Source organism: Crocuta crocuta, unplaced genomic scaffold, assembly GCF_008692635.1.
Source record: "Crocuta crocuta isolate KB4526 unplaced genomic scaffold, BGI_CrCroc_1.0 scaffold31, whole genome shotgun sequence".
NCBI lineage: Eukaryota > Metazoa > Chordata > Mammalia > Carnivora > Hyaenidae > Crocuta > Crocuta crocuta.
Genome location: NW_027528362.1, coordinates 14,251,018 through 14,268,425, shown reverse-complemented (window position 1 = coordinate 14,268,425; position 17,408 = coordinate 14,251,018). Strand labels below are relative to the sequence as shown.

The 17,408-nt window shown below is 57.6% G+C and overlaps 2 long non-coding RNA genes across 4 annotated transcripts; one reads left to right on the top strand and one right to left on the bottom strand.

The window, feature by feature from the left end:
• The first annotated feature begins 606 nt into the window (after window positions 1-606).
• On the top strand, window positions 607-4,907 carry LOC144223296 (uncharacterized). The gene is made up of 3 exons (XR_013332664.1): window positions 607-1,339; window positions 2,436-2,553; window positions 2,662-4,907. It is a non-coding gene; the product is annotated as an uncharacterized LOC144223296 (long non-coding RNA).
• Window positions 4,908-9,307: 4,400 nt separating this feature from the next.
• Window positions 9,308-11,894, bottom strand: LOC144223295 (uncharacterized). 3 transcript variants are annotated; one of them, XR_013332662.1, is made up of 2 exons: window positions 11,757-11,894; window positions 9,308-9,775 (listed from the first exon to the last, which is right to left on the bottom strand). It is a non-coding gene; the product is annotated as an uncharacterized LOC144223295 (long non-coding RNA). The 3 variants fall into 3 exon arrangements; XR_013332661.1 differs by lacking the exon at window positions 11,757-11,894 and adding an exon at window positions 11,561-11,635; XR_013332663.1 differs by lacking the exon at window positions 11,757-11,894 and adding an exon at window positions 10,317-11,089.
• Window positions 11,895-17,408: the final 5,514 nt, after the last annotated feature.

Sequence of the window (17,408 nt, the reverse complement as noted above, 5' to 3'; positions counted from 1 at the left end):
GGCTGAGCTCCCAGTGACCACATGCTGCTCTGAAAACGGCCAACGTGGAATCGGACGCTTCCCACTCTGCTCCCAGAGCCTCCTGTCTTAACAAACGGACACCCAGGCTCTTGGGTTTCTCACGGGAGCACACGGCGGGAAGCTGTGCAGTCGTGTTCGGTCACGACTCTCAAAACGCCCAATTTTCTTTGACTGTTTTCTTCCTCGTATGAATGAAAACAATCTTTTCCTCCTGGAACACTTGAAAGTAAGAGTCGTGTATAGTGGGCGCTTTTCAGCTGGCTTGTCGGGTGCGCAACCCCGGCCCCGGCCCGCGGCAGACAGACCACGTGGCAGGCCACTCGGGTCCAGCCCTCGGCCTCAGCAGAGGCAGCTCATTTCCAGGCCGTTCGGGGCTCTTTGCTGCCTCCTGTTTGACAACAGGTGCCTTTCCCTGAGACCCCGGAAGTCGTGGGAGGGGAAGAGGGTGGGCGGCACCAGAAGTGCCCTGTCCTGCTGGGGGGAGGGGAAGGGCACCGGCAGAGAGCGTGCAGAGGCTCGAGCTGGGCCCCGAGCCTGGAGGCCCGGCATGAAGGGGGGGAGCAGAGGGAAGGACGAGCTCTCGGGTGGAATGTCACCGTCACTGCAGGGCTGTTCCCCGCGCCCTCCGTGCACCCGCTACTTTGTCTGCCATCGCCGCCCAGGAGGGGCGCGGCCGCAGGGTCAGGGGTGCAGGGGAGGGGTCCTGAGGGTCCCTCGTCCTTCGGAGAGGCTCCTCTGCTGCAGCCCAGTCTTCACGCCCCCCGGAGCACCAGCGGTGGGATCCGTGGCCGCTGCACCGTCGCCGGGAAGCCGTGAGGTCCGCTCCGCGCACGTTCCCAGTGCCTGCCCCGTGCAGGCGCCCCTCGCGGCAGGCTCTGCCCATGTGGGCTCATCGGCACCCCTTCCGCTCAACCCGGACCGGCACAGACACCCGGGGGTGGGGCTCCGCCGGGAAGCCTGTGTGGGGAGCCCCGCGGCCAGCAGTTGGAGCTGAGCGGCCCTCGGGCTCCCCTGCCGTCCGGCCAGAAGGGCTGTCAGGAGACGGCGTGTCCGTCCCCTCACCTCGCGGGGGCGCCCGGACGGCCCCCAGCCCGGCCACTGGAGGGGACGGGAGGGGACGCAGGCCTCCCCTGGGCGGGGCGCCCTCCTCCGCGGGTGGTGAAGCCACGTCTGCGAGAGAGCCGGGCACAGGGGACCGTCCTCGAGCGCCTGGAGGAGCCGACGGTGGTGGCTATGGGATGAGTGGTGGGAACGAAGGTCAGGACACAAAAAGCTACAGATCGTGGGGACTGTTCCGGAACGGGAGACCCTCAGAGAGGTGAGCGTTGATCTCTGCTTTGCAGGACGTGACCTGACCAGAACCCCCCCTCATGCCCACGTGAGGGTGTCTGTGAGGCCCCTGCTCTCTCTGGGCTTCCATTACCACCCAAACGTGAAAATACTATGGAAGGGTAGAAAGTGAGCCCCGACAGCTTCTCCCTCCACCGCTCGACTGTCCCCAGCGCCTAATCCCCCTCCCCTCCCCGATGCGCATGCGTGCGTGTGCACGTGTGCGCGCGTGTGCACGCGTGTACGTGTGCGTGCGTGTGTGTGTGTGTGTGTGTGTGCTCCTTTGCCTCCACATACTCTCTCTCTGACTTGCTGCTTCCCTCACTGGGACATCTTAACGCAATTGTCGCTCTACATCATTGTCTCTAAAGGCTGCGCAGAACTTAGTCTCTGGCCGAACCGCATTTGTTTGTGCGAAATCCTCCCCAAGTGCTGTCCCTGTGGGCGTTTGCTTCCGTTACACAAAGTCCAGAGCAAAGCTGTGCTGTGCCTACGCCCCTGGTCCCCAAGCGTCCCCCCTCGGAGGCTGGAGGGCTGGGACAGGTGTGCGATACTATGTAATCGTTATTTGGGTCGATCTTTCTCTAATTCACAGTGAAGTTGGTCAATTGGCTATTTTATTCATTTATTTCGGACATACTCTTTCAGACGGTTTTGCTAATTGTGCCTTTTCGCCTGTAAGATGTCCTGCATCAGTACTAGCTTCTCATCCTGTGTCTTGCAAATACTGGACGGGTTGACATTTGTCTTTTCCCTTCATGCGTTATTATTTCCTTAATGCTTAGAAATGTTAAGTTTCTGTGATTGAGTTTATCTTTTTCCTTTTGTGTCTTCTGGTGTTTTGTGGCTCTATTTTATTTATTTAATTTATTCTTTATTTAATTTTATTTTTATGGGGGGGAGAGGCAGAGGGGGGAGAGAGAAAGAATCCCAAGCAGACTCCACGCTCAGTGCAGAGCCCGACATGGGGCTTGAACCTATGACCCTGGGATCATGACCTGAGCTGAAATCAAGTCAGATGATTGACTGACTGAGCCCCTTTGTGGCTTTGTTTTAAAATCTCACTTCATCTTGTGTTCACTTAGATTGTGGAGCAACGAGGCTGTGGTGCCCCTTCCCCCACGGCCACCAGCCACTGTCCCCAGACCATGTGCTGAATGACCCAAACCCTCCTTCATGTATCTGTCGTGGCGCCTGCGTCAGGTAGGGAACGGCCTCGTGTGTCAGGCGCTGTCGTGGGCTCTCCCCGTCCCGGCGATCTGTGCCACGCCCAAGTGCTGACCTCACTGACCCCTGCGCCACTCTGTGCAGGTTTCCTGCCGGAAGTGCGCCAACAGTTCCTATGGGAGCCTGTGCTGCCGACGAGGTAGGTACGTCAGAGAAGGAACCGGATATAGAATCCTTCCAGAATGATCCGATGAACACACCCAGGTCCTCGTGCTGTTGCTCAAGGGAGCCCTGGAAGACAACGCCCCTCCCCCCAGGCTGCGTGGCCTGTGGGACGTCAGGCCGGGAAGACAGCCGGGCAGCCCTTCCTTCCTCCTCCTCCTCCCCCTCCCCACGCCCAGCGGGCGCCCGTCCGAGGCACAGCCAGGCCACGGTCGTCACCAGCACTCACTGACCGGCTCTTTCCCGGGCGAGTTGTGCCGAAATGCTCGCTTAGCCCTGTAAGCAGCCCGTGTAAAAGAAGGAGCAGGCGCAACTGCAGTTTCTCATGACCCAAATCTCCTGGACCGAGAATCCTGGGGCTGAGACCGAAGCGGACTGTATTCCCCACAAACCACCGTGCCCTTGCTCTGCGCCTCAAAGCAGGGCCCAGGGGGACGTTCTAGTCCAGCCTCCTCCAGGCAGCTCTGAAAATCATGAAACACTTTTGGGGGGGTCAATAATTATTACGTGCTACTAAAACAATAAGGTTAACTCCAGCCCTTAAAATATGGTTTAAGCCGTAATGAAGTTTAACGAAGCAACCTAGAGTCAAAGATCAAAAGTGGCCTTGTGACACTTCCATCCTCTCTTCCAAGTGGTGTGTCCCCGTCGCACAAGCCGCGTGCACAGCAAACCTGCCTGTACCGCATCTCCCGGCATTTAGAAGCCGGGTGTGGCTTTGATGAACAGCGCAGAATCCTTTTCAAATGATTTAACGTAAGCTAGAAGCAAGATAATTTTATTGAACTTTATTTTCTGCACTTTACATTATGAAATGATGGGTGGGTTTTTTTTTTTCCTTCTCCAAATACAAACTTTTGGATTCTGTATCTTTTATAGGCACCATTTTTGTTGAATTGTAATTTACACGCTATAAGATTCACCCACTTACAGTACATAATTCAATGGTTTTAATATATTCACAGAGTGTACAACCACCATCACAAAGTTTAGAACATTTTTGTCACCCCCAAATGAAGCCCTCTACCCACAAGCAGTTCTCCCCCACCCCAGCCTAGGCAACCGTGAATCTACTTCCTGTCTCTATGGATCTGCCAACTATGACCATTTCACGTAAGTGGACTCTTATGATATGTGGGACCGGCTTCTTTCATGTAGCACAAAGTTTTCATGACTCATCTCCTTTGTATCACTACTTCCTTCTTAAGGCTGAATAACAGTCCATTGTAAGAATGAACCACATTTTATGGGCACATATTCATCAGTGGATGGATGCTTGGGTTGGCTCCATGTTTTGGCTACTATGAATAATGCTTTTACAAACGTTCACGTACAAGTTTTTGTGCGGACATATGTTTTCATGCAGACATATGTTTTCATTCCCCTTGGGTAGACACTCAGGAGAATTGCTGGGTCACGTGGTAACTCAATGTCGAACACTTTGAGGAGCCGCCGGGCTGTTTTTCCAGCGGCTCTACCACTGCACGCACATTCCCGCCAGTAGCCCACAGGGTTCCCCACGTCCGCACCAACATGCATCATTATCTATCTGTTCTAGTACATCCTCCTTAGTGGGTGTGAAGTGATGTGCCCTTATGGCTTTGATCTCAATTTCCCTGATGACTAATAATGTTGGGCATCTTTTCATGTGCTTCTTGGCCATTTGTGTGACTCCTTTGAAGAAATGTCTCTTTAAATCCATTTTCTTTTAAAAAATGGGCTGCCTTTGTACTGCCGAGTTGTGAGGCTCTTTATACATTCCAGATGCGATGTTCTCACCGGGTATATGAATTGCAAATATGCCCCCCATTCTGTAGGCTGTCTTTATGCTTTCTTTCAAAAAAATTTTTTTGTTAATGTTTATTTTTGAGCGAGAGACAGAGTGTGAGTGGGAAGAGGCAGAGAGAGGGAGACACAGAATCCAAAGCAGGCTCCAGGCTCCAAGCTGTCAGCACAGAGACTGATGTGGGGCTCGAACTCACAAACCATGAGATCCATGACCTGAGCCGAAGCCGAACACCTGGGGACCTAGCCGCCCAGGCGCCCCTGTCTTTCTGCTTTCCTGATGGCGTCCTTTGCAATACAAACTTTTCAGTTTCAGTGAAGTCTAATTTGCGTTTTCATTGGTTGTTTACATTTTTGGTGTCATATTCAAGAAACCACTGCCTATTTTTAAATTTTAGGTCATGAAAAGTCAGGGGGCAGAGATATCTGTCTTGTTCACTATCCCCAAACTTGGCAGTGCCTGGCACATTTCATTTCAAAACATATTCGCTGAATGAATACAGTGCGGCCACGCCCTGGGCTTGTCTCTGGACGAAACTCTCACCCCAACAGCCTGTCGCTCACTGCTTGGCGTGGGGGTGACAGACTTTCCTCTTGGGTGCCTCCCCCCACAGGTATGCCATTGACTTTCTTGCAAAGATGACATTAACAACCAACATCTCCCATGAAGCAAGTAGTAAGTTAAGACATTAAAGTGGGCGGACCCCTGAGCCAAGGGCTGTAACAGATGTGAGCTGGAGCCGGAGCTGAGCCCACAAACCACATGTTAGCCTGGACGATGTGAAATTGCCTCCATTTGACCCATTTTACCTGTGAAAATGGAGTCGAGTGTGCTTAAACGTAAGGTTCAACGTAAGAGAATGAAAACGAATTCAATCATTTTGGTTGGAAACTTCCCTACCCTCCCTGCTTCCATTGTTCCTTGTGGTTTTCTCTTTTTCTCTCTTCCCCTCCAGCCACGGGGGTGCATCCTGGGCCCCATTCTCTGCGTCCACCGTGGAGAGTCACCGGTTTGTGAGTCAGATGTGTCTCCTCTCTCCTGGCAGGGAGGACAGGTGGCTCCCAATGGACACACGCCGCCCGGTGCCTCCTTTCTCTCTGTTCATTCCTGCCCCCATCTCCCGCTAGCCCACCCCCCTCCTTCCCGAGTGACCAGGGGCTGAGGTTCTCGTGAGAGCGGCTGGGCCTGCCAGGGGCTCGACACACGCGGGGGCCGCGTTCTCGTCCAGAGCCCGTCTCCTGGCAGACAAGGTGGAACTGGGCATCTGTGTTTCCCACGTAAGATCTCTGCCAGACTTTAAAAGCCCCCTGCCGTCTCCCACGGATTTGTACCCACAGCTCAAGAGAGCGTATGGGGCCTGGCGCACCTGGTGTCAGCCAGGAGCAAGGATAAGGGAACGTTTCGTACACAGCAAACCAATGTTGCCGAGTGAAGTTCTCCATAAATGATGCCGTGTCCTTCTACGTGTACCAGACGGGAGAGGACTTTCTCTGGGTCAGTTTTTACGTGCTTGCAATATTTTCCTGTTATTGGCGATCTCGAGCACTGGACTGATTTAGGGTTTTTCCTTTCCTTTTATTTGGCTAAATTTACTCTCTCATTTTCTAAGTCAGACTTGATAAGCTTCCTGAATGGTAAGTGATGCATTATTCATAAAGAGCTGGTTGAAGTAAGAAAATGTAAGTTAGACTCTTTTAGAAATTCCACTTATAGTACAAAATTTGTGGTCTAAGTGCTGATGAGGTACGTTTATGAATAAGACATGACTGTCAAGGAGGGTATTTTGCAACAGTTTTTGTGTTCATTTCTGCTCTTCTGATCCTCCTATGGTGACAGCCGTGCCTCCTTATGTACCTGATAAGGTCTGCATTTCATCAGGAACAGGGGTTTACAGAGGAAGAAGCTGCTGATAGCGAACTCCAAGGGCCGAGGTCGTGACGTTGGAGGTCATTTCAAGTTTCGAATGGCAAGATGCCAGTCCCTGCCGCAAGCTCTTCTCTGCCTGACGAGCATTCAGATGCGGATTGGCAAGAGCGCCGTGTGGTGGGTTACCTGGGTCCCAGAGAGTCATGTTTCATGACGCCGACATCTCGGGGCCTCAGTGGACAGAGCGCGGGGAGCTTGCGATCCAATCTGGACTCCAGCCCTGGGCTCATGGGGTCCCCCATGCACATCACCTCACCTTGCTGGCCTTCCACTTCTCCTGCACAAAATGGGGAAACGAACACTCCACTCCCCCTCCAAGGGCGACTCGTTCCTTCCTCATAAGACCCGAGTGGCCACTCTGCGGTGCTTAACGTGTTGAACAAAGGTAGTACGAGCAGTTCTTGTTTCTTCTTTGAGTTCTACCTCGAAGTGCCCTTTGAATTTCAAAGCTCTTAAGAGAAACAGCTTCCCATTTATTTGCCAGGTGTGGGGCTCTGATGCTGCCCAGAGCAGGTCTGTTCCCCACTGCTAAGCTCTAAACCAGCCGTTTCTCGCAAACCTCAGCCCCAAACAAACAAGAAAACAACCACAAAATGCGGGGAGCTCCGCTGTCCAGCACATGACCCAGGTAGAAGGAAAAGGGAGAAAGGCGTTCACTCGGAGCAGGGACTGTGAGCCTTAGAGGATCGCCCATGTGAGTAAAGAGTTAAATCTTAGCTCGAAAATGAGGCTCTGCTCTCAAGTAGGGGTGGGGGGGCAGTGCCCCACTGCCTTACGGGAACAGCCACATCTTTCCAGGCTTCTCCAGCCAACGACGGGAGCATGGCTGATCCTAACACGAATCCTCAGGCGGCCCCACGGAGCAGGTGCTTCCCCATGTGGGACTCTGGCTGCTCCAGACCCAGCTCGAACTGGAGGTTATCAGTCCTGCTCTTCCTCTTATAAGTGGGGAAACTAAGGCAAGACTGGGAAGAGCCTCGGCAGCCTGGAGAGTTTGACCAGAGGACCTGATGGGGAAACTCTTTCCTGGGCAGTAAGCATTCTACCTTGGGCATTTTTGTTTGCTTGCCTTCGTTACTTGACATATTCTCCATAATATTTTTTAGTGTTTATTTATTTATTTTGAGAGAGAGAGAGAGAGAAAACGCACCAGTGCGGGAGGGGCAGAGAGGGAGAGAGAACCGCACGCAGGCTCCAGGCTGTCAGCACAGAGCCTGACGTGGGGCTCAGTCCCACAAACCATGACATCATGACCTGAGCCACAACCAGGAGTCGGAAGCCCAGCCAGCAAGTCAGCAGCTGCCCCTCAATGTCCCCCACGATCTGGCCGTGGGCTGGGCCCGAGGACGGAAGCCACTCATGGACTGTCGTGAGGCACAGCGGCCGGTCACAGGGAGTCAGTGGGGCTGCGTTTGGCTGAACAGGGCACAGAAGATGGGCGCAGGGGTCAAGGTTTCACAAGCGAAGGGGGAGAGCTGTGCCCTTGAGGCGGGGGTGCGGGGCGAGCCAGACCACTCGCCAGCAGGAGAAATTGTGTCAGGTTCCTGCTTCATGAGAATGTTTCTCCTTAAGGAGCCTGAGACGTGGTCTGTTTGTGGGGAGGGGTTGGGAAGCGGGGGGCCCCGCCTGCTGGGGACAGCCCCACCCACGTGGCTCATCCTCCCGTGGGGGCGGGTCCCCCAGGCGCTGCCGGTCCCCGGCGGTGACGACCTCCCCTCGGGCGGGGCCGCACAGCCCACCCGCTGGGCCGCGTGGTCCTCTCCCGGGACGGCGGCCGCGTGGCCAGGCAGTCACTGCTCTGCCCCCGCACGTGGCCCGTGTCTCGTGTTGCCTCCGTTACAGACGAGGAGCTGCCACACAGAACTGAAGTGTCCGCGGGGCTTCCCAGGGGGGCGCCAGCGGACGCGAGACCCGAGGGCACAGCGGGGGTCTTGGAGGATGGGGGCCCCAGGCGCCTCGACGGCGCGCGTGTCCCCGGCCCGGGGCTGACCCAGCGCTCACCTCTTGGCCGCTGCCTGAGAGGGGCTCATGCGCGACGACGGGAAGACAGACGGATGGACACACGCGGGGATGAAGCGTGAAACGGGGCTTTCCTCCCTCCGTGGCCTGCGGCGCACTGTGCCCCGTATCCCGCCCGCGCGCCCCGGCGGCCCGGCATNGTGCGGGAGGCGCCCCGCCTGCTGCTCTGCTCTGGGGCCCAGCAGGGAAGCAGCAAGGACAGCGGCCCTGCCCGTCCCGATGGAATGAGGAAGCCCGGCGTCCCCTCGCCAACGGCATGGACACGAAACCACACACGCAACAGGTGACCCCGAGTTCCGCCTGCTGCTGGGGCCGCTCAGCGGGCGACTTGCCGCGGCCTCGTGGGAACCGGCCCCAGGCAGGAGCTCAGGGCCCGAGCTGCTCTGCCGGCTTCGGGTTCAGCCTCCGGCGGTGCTCCGCGTGGACGTCTCTGAAGAGGCAGGAACGAGCCAGCATTTCCGGTTTGAGCCCCCGTGGGGGCCACGCCGGGGGGCGCTGAGCTCGCGGCCCTCAGTGACCGTCAAGCCCAGGGCGGTGGAAGCGAGACTCCGGTCAGCCCCGAGCTCGCCAGGGTCCTAGGGCCTCGGGGCGCCCCGCGGTGCCCGGAAGGGCTGGACGGCCGCCCCCCGATCCTGGGATGGCCGGCCCGCCGAGGGGAGCACAAATTTAGTCCCTTTCTGCCCCACGAAGAGGTGTGCCTAGGGGCTCTTGCCCGGTTATCAGGAGACGGAGACGCAGAGGGACAGCGTCGTCCTCCCGCGCGGCAGGTGAGGGCCCGCAGCTGAAGCCCCTTCCCCAGGCGTCGGCGGGGTGACCCACGAACAGACGACATGCGGACCCGAGGGGAGCAGATCAATTATTAAACAGCCTAACATAATCGATGCACTGTTGCCGGTGGTTTCCTCGTAGGTAATTCTGGAGCTTTGCTTCAATATTTAATTCAGCCCCAAGCCGCAGGTCGTCAGGAAACGGCCGTGCAGGAACCACAGGCCACCGCCGGCCGGACGCTCGCTCGCACCGCAGAAGGACGATCCAGGCAGATCTGGGGCCGGTTGTGACCCTGGGAAGGACTGTCCTTCAAAGGAAGGTTAAGAGACACCACTCACAGCTCTTCTCTTTTCCGCCTTTTCATTTGCAAATTCTTCTCAAGTTAACAGTTTGCGGGAGAGCAAGGTGTGAGGTCCATACCGAAGGTTGAAGAACCGAGGAGTTAATCTCAGAGCCAGGCCAGCACCCCGTGAGGGGCTCAGAGCAGGCCCAGGCCGGTCCCCGCGGGGCGCCTGCTGGGGCTCCGCCGGCCTTGGCCTAAAAGACAAAACACAAAAAGTCCTACACCTTTAACTTTCATCTTTGTAAAAGCTATTGAATAATTTTCTGCATTGGATGGATTGCCCCCCCCCCCAGGCCAAGCCTCTGCGGGCGGAGCGGGGGAGGGGAGGACGCCAGAGCCGATCACTCGCGTGTGGGAATTCTACTAAATAAAGTTACACTTCCACATTTTAAAAAAATGTTTTATTTAATTTTGAGAGAGAGATAGAGACAGCATAAGCAGGGGAGGGTCAGAGAGAGAGGGAGACACAGAATCTGAAGCAGCTCCAGGCTCTGAGCTGTCAGCACAGAGCCCGACGCGGGGCTCGAACCCACGAACCGCGAGATCATGACCTGAGCCGAAGTCAGACGCTTAACCACTGAGCCCCCCAGGCGCCCCTACACTTCCACATTTTGATGGGTTCTCTCACACAGTTGCTCAGAAGAGCCACCATCTATCCTCACTGGCTGCAGGGGAGGGGCGTGCGACGTGCACGCAGCCCCAGGGCGCCCGCCTCCCGTCGCCCTCCCTGCGCACCTGTCCCGCACTTCACTGGGGGCCGGTCGTTCTTTCAGCGCCGCCCGGATTAGCTGCCGCGGCTGCAACGCCTGGGAAGGCGCCCTCCCTCCGTCCGGAGGCCAGGAGGCCAGGAGGCCAGCGGCCAGGGGTGCGCAGGGCCACAGCCTCCAGGAGGGCCCTGCCCCGCCCCTCGCGGCGCCTGCGGCCGCGGCCCCGCGACCTGTGCCTCTGCCCTCACGTGGCTTCGCCTTCCGCGCGTCTGTGGCAGACCTCCCTCCCCCTGAGGACGCCGGTCACCGCGGAGGAGGACCCACCCCAGCCGGGTGCGCTCGTGGGAACTTGGTTGTGTCTGCAACGAGCCTATGTCCGAGTCAAGTCACGTTCACGGGCTCGGGGCGACATGACTTTTGGGGGACGGACCCCACCCCACGCGGCCACGACAGCTTCCAGTTTGACACCAGAGATCAGAGATGGGATGCGTGGTCAGGGCCGTGGACGCAGCTTGGCGTGGCCCTGGAGCCTGTGGTGTAGGGGACGGTGACAGTGTGGCAGGAGCCCAGAGCAGAAACGTCGTTTGATTTACTTCTGCCTCGGAGGGTGCGGCTCTCCCACCATTCCCGGCTTCTGGGCGCCACCCGCCCGCTGGCTGGGCCCGGAAGCTGGGTGGCGTCTGGCCCGGGTCCTAGGGCCGTGGGCGAGGACCCCCTGGGCGGGGACCCCGTGGGCGAGGACCCAGGGGGCGGGGATCCCGGGGGCGGGGACCCCGGGGGCGAGGACCCCCTGGGCGAGGACCCCGTGGGCGGGGACCCCGTGGGCGAGGACCCAGGAAGCGGGGACCCCGTGGGCGAGGACCCAGGCGGCAGGGATCCTGTGGGCGAGGACCCAGGCGGCGGGGATCCCGTGGGCGGGGACCCCGTGGGCGAGGACCCAGGCGGCGGGGATCCCGTNCGACCTGCCGGTACAAGCCCGTGTTCACACTTCATACCCACGTGGTTAGACTGCAGGCCTACGGAGAGTCACTTTTCACTACTTTTTAAAAATTCTTTAATATTTTATTTATTTCTGAGAGAGAGGGAGAGAGAGAGCGCGCGCAGGGGAGGGTCAGAGAGAGAGGGAGACACAGAATCTGAAGCAGCTCCAGGCTCCGAGCTGTCAGCACAGAGCCCGACGCGGGGCTCGAACCCACGAACCGCGAGATCATGACCTGAGCCGAAGTCGGACGCTTAACCGACGGAGCCCCCAGGCGCCCCACTTTTTACTACCTGTAAACAGGATCGCTTCCCTATTTTTAGATGAAGGACGTGTCTGTTTCGGCCGTGTGCAGGGCTCACGCNAGCAATTTATAGACCTTGTCTCCCTCCACCTGCGTTTGCCATTTTCTGCTCTCACCCGAATTTCCTCACGAAGAGGAAGGAGAAACTCTTCAAAGATCGTAAGATAAAAATAACACGTTCTTACATCCAATCCTGGAAATCAAAATGAGCTGGTTCTTCCTGGTTTGCAGGAAGTGCAGGAGACGGAGACAAAGCACCGGTCCCAGGAGGGAACAATCAGACAAATGCGGAACGTGGGGTTTCCTCCGAGGAAACTGGCCCGCCTCCTCGGGGAGATGGGTCTAGACGGAAAGAGGCAAGAAAGACGTAAAAACAAAATATGACGCGTAACCCCGAGGGTCCTGTCACTGAAGGCATTCACACCGGACGTCAGGTGACCTCAAGTTCTGTGTGTGACAGGTTGTAGCCTGTGTGGGATGATGGCCTCACCTTTCAGAGATGCTCGCGGTTGTTTGCGGTGAATTCCATCATGTCTATGAAACAGACGTTATGCAAACACATCTGGGCAACTGGTTATTTTTTTCCCAACTTCCTCTAAGTTGAAACCGTTCCTGCGGAAGGAAAGGTGAAGACGATGGTATCACGGACGACGTGACCAGGAGGCTGCGGGCGCTGTCAGCACGCGGCTTCGCGCGGCAAGTCCCGGGACGGCCTGAGCCTGCCCGGCGACACTTGGGCGCATTATGACAGCCTCCCCTGTAAGTTTTCTCCTTAATCTTGTGTTGCTCTGAGATGCCATCCGGATGACTCTGGTCCTTCTGGGGAAACCTTGTCATACAGACTTGCTCTGGAGCAGGGCTGTGAGTCCCACCGCGCGTCGGTTTCCCGGTAGTGATGGCTGATGCGTACCATGCACGCTCAGGCCCTAAGTGCCTTGTGTCCATCAACTTCCCCACAAGGCTATTCTGTTCGGGCCACGCACAGCCACAGGTTACGGGTGGGGAACCGGCAAAGAGAGATCGACTCACCCAAGATCTCACACCTAAAATGCCGCAGAACTGAGCAGAAGCAAACGTGCACTGACATCTGCAGTTTATTCTGAAATCTGTAAATAACACGCCAGACTGATAGGCAGAGGATTGGACAGGCAGACAGGTGTGGATAAAGTGTTGACCACACAGCATCTAGGGGGTGGGTATATGGGTGTCCATGAACAATTCATTCAGATTTCCTGAGTTTAATTTTTCATAATAAGATGTTGAGGGAAAGTATTTAAAAATGTCAGAACTGAGATTCAAACTAAGGCATCCTTGCTCCAGGGTCCAGGCTCTTGGCCACCGTGTGCCCCGGCCTCTCAAGCAGGAGTAATCGGACCCCAGAGACTTCAGGGATTTGAGCAAATTGTTGTTACAAACACTTCACAGGACTGAAAGGAACCAAAGAAATTATCTGGTCAACCCATCTTTCATTTATTCTATTTTTATTTTTTTGTGCTAATGTATTTATTTTGAGAGAGAGTGCACGTGTTCACACACCAGCAGGGGAGGAGCAGAGACAAGAGACAGAGAGACAGAGCATGAGCAGGGGAGAGGCAGAGAGAGGGAGAGAGAGAATCCCAAGCAGGCTCCACACTCAGCGCAGAGACTGGCTCGGGGCTTGAACTCAAGAACCGCAAGATCATGAGCTGAGCTGAGATCAAGAGTCGGACACCTAACCAACAGCCACCTAGGTGCCCCTCATCCCGTCCTTTATAAGATGAGCCTCACGGAGAGGGTGACTTGCTCATAGTCTGGGAAGGGTTAGGACCCCACCCCCGACTTGGCATTGCTCTGTCTGTCCCCCTCCGGGATGCCATGTCTCCTGGTCGGAGTGGCCGAGCCACGTGGAGCGTGGCCCCTTTTGTTGTGTATGTGCGTGGGCCTCCTTAGGGGCGGCGGGCATGTCCCCACTGTGCTGACATCTGTCCCAGGCCCCCCGCCGCCGGGCTCTGCAGCCTCCCACGCAGACGCTGCCCTCCCCCCGGACGTGCCCTGGGCTCCTCTTGGAGCCCGCGGTTTATTGAGCTGCGCAGGAAATCTTTATCCTTGACTTTAAATGTCTCTCCTTTCACTTCTATTTTTAATACCTTGGATTCATAGAGCAATTTCCTTCGATGACCTCACGTACTTCACAGACATTATCTAATGAATCTTCCCAGGCCGGTGAGTGATGGTGTCATTAACCAGAGGCCACTGCCCAGGAGAAGTCCGGTGACCTGCCTGTGCTGGCCGGGCAGACACAGAGGGACAGCCGCGCGTCACACCACAGATGGGGTCTCTGTCTTCTGACTCCCTTCCAGGGGCCCCAGAAACCGCACCTGCGTTCGCGCAGGGAAACGCCGTCGAGCAGACATCTGCAGGATTGTAGCGTCCGAACAGGAGGAGGGCCGTGGCAGATGGTCCGCGGGAGGTCGGGACACTTGCCCAAGGTCACTGCGCCTATCCATGGCTGAGCCTCCAGCAAGGCCCTGGGTGGCCTGGGTCTTGGAATTCCACTTTTCACTGATTGATAGTTTGTTTCCTGGCAGGTACTGTTAAGGCCCAACCTGGTGCCTGCCCTGGGGTCACGCAGGCCTTTCCCAGCCCAGGGCAATTCGGCCTCGGGAGGAAGTGAGCTGGGGACGAGCCGAGGCCTCGAGGAGGAGAGTGCTTGTCCCGTCTCCTTGCTGGGGCGTCAGCGCGGGCTGCTCGGCTGGGGCCAGAACCGGCCCACCAGGTCTTGAGCTGCCGTCCACGTGGGCACACGGCGTGGGGGGGGGCTGTCGTCCCCGCCAGCAGCACAAAGGGGGTGGCTGTCATCCATGCGGGCAGCACAGCGGGGGGGCTGCTGTCCAAGCGGGCGGCACAATGGGGTGGAGGGGCTGTCATCCACGTGGGCAGCATGGGGGTTGCTGTCGCCCACGCACAGAGCACAGCGGGGGGCTGACGCCTCGCTCTTCAGCGGACCGTGTGGCTGGTGCACCGAGCAGGTCTGCTGCGGGCTCAGAACCAGCCCCGGCGCCTGACAACGGAGTCTGAGCTCTGGGAGCAGCGCCCGCATCCCCTGCGTTCAGGGAGCGCCCGGCAGGAAGAAGGAGCCGCAGCTCGTGTGGTTCCCCCCCCCCCAAGGCCTGTGGGACTTTAGGGGCGCTAAGCCGCCAGTGCGCATGCTTTGCTGCGCGTTCTAGTAACGCTGTGTGGGGCCTACCTGGAGCCCTAGCAAAGTTCAGGGGTGCCCGGCCAGGGACTCGAAGCGTGTCTTGTCTTGGCCTCTGCACTGTGAGCGGTGCTACCACAGGCGTTTGTCTGTCTGTCTGTCTGTTTGCTTGAAATGATCTTTCCTTTTTCAAACGTGAATCCAGTTTAGTTACCATGTAGTGTAGTAATCGGTTCAGGATAGAATTTGGTATCTGTCACTTGCGCGTAACACCCAGTGCTCATCCCGACAAGCGCCCTCCTTAATGCCCGTCGCCCCTTCAGCCCGTCCCCCACCCGACACCCACCAGTGACCCCACAGGCGTCTCTGTAAAAGAAGCCCTGCCACGTGGCTTTGGTTCTCAGTCCTTTAAGCCAGTGTCTCATCTTCCATATGTTCCCTCGCTAAGGAAGGCAGATTGTTTGGGTCAAGCTTTGCCCCATTACTTATTTGTCCACCCATCTATCCATTCATTCATTAACGAATCTCATTCACTTATCGCCCAGCTCTCTATTTACCGCACCACGCTCAGGCGCGCAGGCCGGGTTAACCGTGCTCCTTGGCTCATCCTTCTCTTCCGTCCGCGGCCGCTGGACGGTGGGAGGTTAGGGCCAGTGCTACTTCCGAAAATGCCGTAGGGCCCAGAACGCCAGCACCGCACACGCGTAACCTCGCCTGACGCGTGAGCCCTCCTCCCCGCCACCCCTCCCCACCCCGTCCTGGGGAGCTGCCGCCCCAAATCCCACTTCAGCGGTCCCCTGCTGCCGTCTTCACATGGTCATGTCCCCAGGTGCCCCTAGTGAGAGAGAGTGTGTGCGTGTGTGTGCGTGTGTGTGAGCACAGCGGTTTCTAACTTCATAACGACATCGCGGACCTGCCGTAGCATTTCTACGTTTACCCCCCAAAGTGTTAAGTGGCCCCGCACTGCTGTGGCTCAGTCGTTCTGGCTGCCGTGTGACCTCCATTATGCGAATACCCATCAGACGGAGGGATGCACGGCCACCCTGCTGCAGGCGGCCCGTCGGCTGGCCACAGTTGTGTGGGTGCAGGGAGGAGGTGGGAGGCTTCTGGGTCGGGGACAAGGGCCTTATTACTCATGTGGCAACAGGCAGCAGGGCCACTGACACTGTTGTCCTCCTGTCGCACGGGATGACACACACGGGCCCGGGGGGGGGGCCGCGCACGCGGGGTGCCTTATGGAGAGGACCCCCGAGCTGGGGGAACGTGAGTCCTTTGTAACAGGCAGGAAGCGCGGCCACCCAGGCTCCAGCGGGAGCCACGCTCTCTGTCCTTCAAGTCTGTTAGCCATGCAGACGGTCTGGGGACGATGGCTGGGGACAAAGGGCAGCGGGTGCCCTCTCGCTAGCTGTGCAGAAAGCTGAGCCCTGTGGCCAACTGTCTCCCGACACAGTTCAGGTTAGTCACGCATCGGACTTACGGCACCAACGCTGATGGAATAGAAACGTCTCTGAGAAAGTACACAGAATAGGCCCCAGCAACTCACTTCTTCCTCAAGAAAACTAAGTTCTCTGATTTTTACCACCGTGAGAGATAAACAGGCTGAGCCTTAAGGAACAGAACAGAGGACCCTGGGGTCCTGAGCCCCGGGGTGTGGGGAGTACAGGCTGCGGAGGGCTGTGGGCAGGTTTGTCCTGAAGTGACCGCGACTGTGCATCCGATGGGACAGATGCCACCTGCCTGCACAGCCGTAACATCAAGTAGCAATTAATTGATCCGACTGCATTTTCACGCTGTGCTGATTCAGCGACAAAGGAGGCCGACGAGGGGGAGCACAGTCCTCGGAGGCGGGGTGTGGGGTTTGCCCCAGGCTCACACACTCTGTACTTTCAGGGCCCCTTTCCCCCAAAGTCTCCCCCCAGCGTAACAGGGCACTTGATATCAGAGGTGACGAAGAGCTGGATACGGCAGGAGCACTCAGGATGAGGCAGGAGCACTCAGGATAAGGCAGGAGCACTCACGGGATACGGCAGGAGCACTCAGGATACGGCAGGAGCACTCACAGGATACGGCAGGAGCACTCAGGATAAGGCAGGAGCATTCACGGGACACGGCAGGAGCACTCACGGGACACAGCAGGAGCACTCACAGGAGGGGCCTGAGTGCCTAAACCCCAGGCACGGTGCCTCACCCCCCGGCTGCACAGGAGAATCACATGGTGGGGTGCTGACAAGCCCAGGCTGGCTCTAGCCAGACTATACAGTGGCCTCTGGGCAGGAGCAAGCTGTCAGAGCTGAGGACCTCTGCCCGAGGGGCCCCCACAGGGCTGGGGACACAGTAGGGGTTTCCCAAATCAGCACTTGATTGAAGTGCACAGGGGCTCCCGCCCTGGACCGCAGGATGCAGGCCTGGGGGGGCAGCAGTGAGAGGAGGGACTCCAAGGGGACCCCGGGGGAGTCCTGACGGGTCTGCTCTGGAAGCGCCCGCTGAGCGCTATGGCCCCAGGGCAAAGAGTTGGGGACTAGACTCTTATCTGCCGCCTGCTCAGATGGCAGCCCCGGGGTCACCCTGGGGACGCAGTGAAGGTCAAGGAGGCCGATGAGCGGGTCAGCTGGTCTCCCCGCTCTCCTGCTGCTGAGCAGGAAGTGAGCCGGCGGGGGTGGGG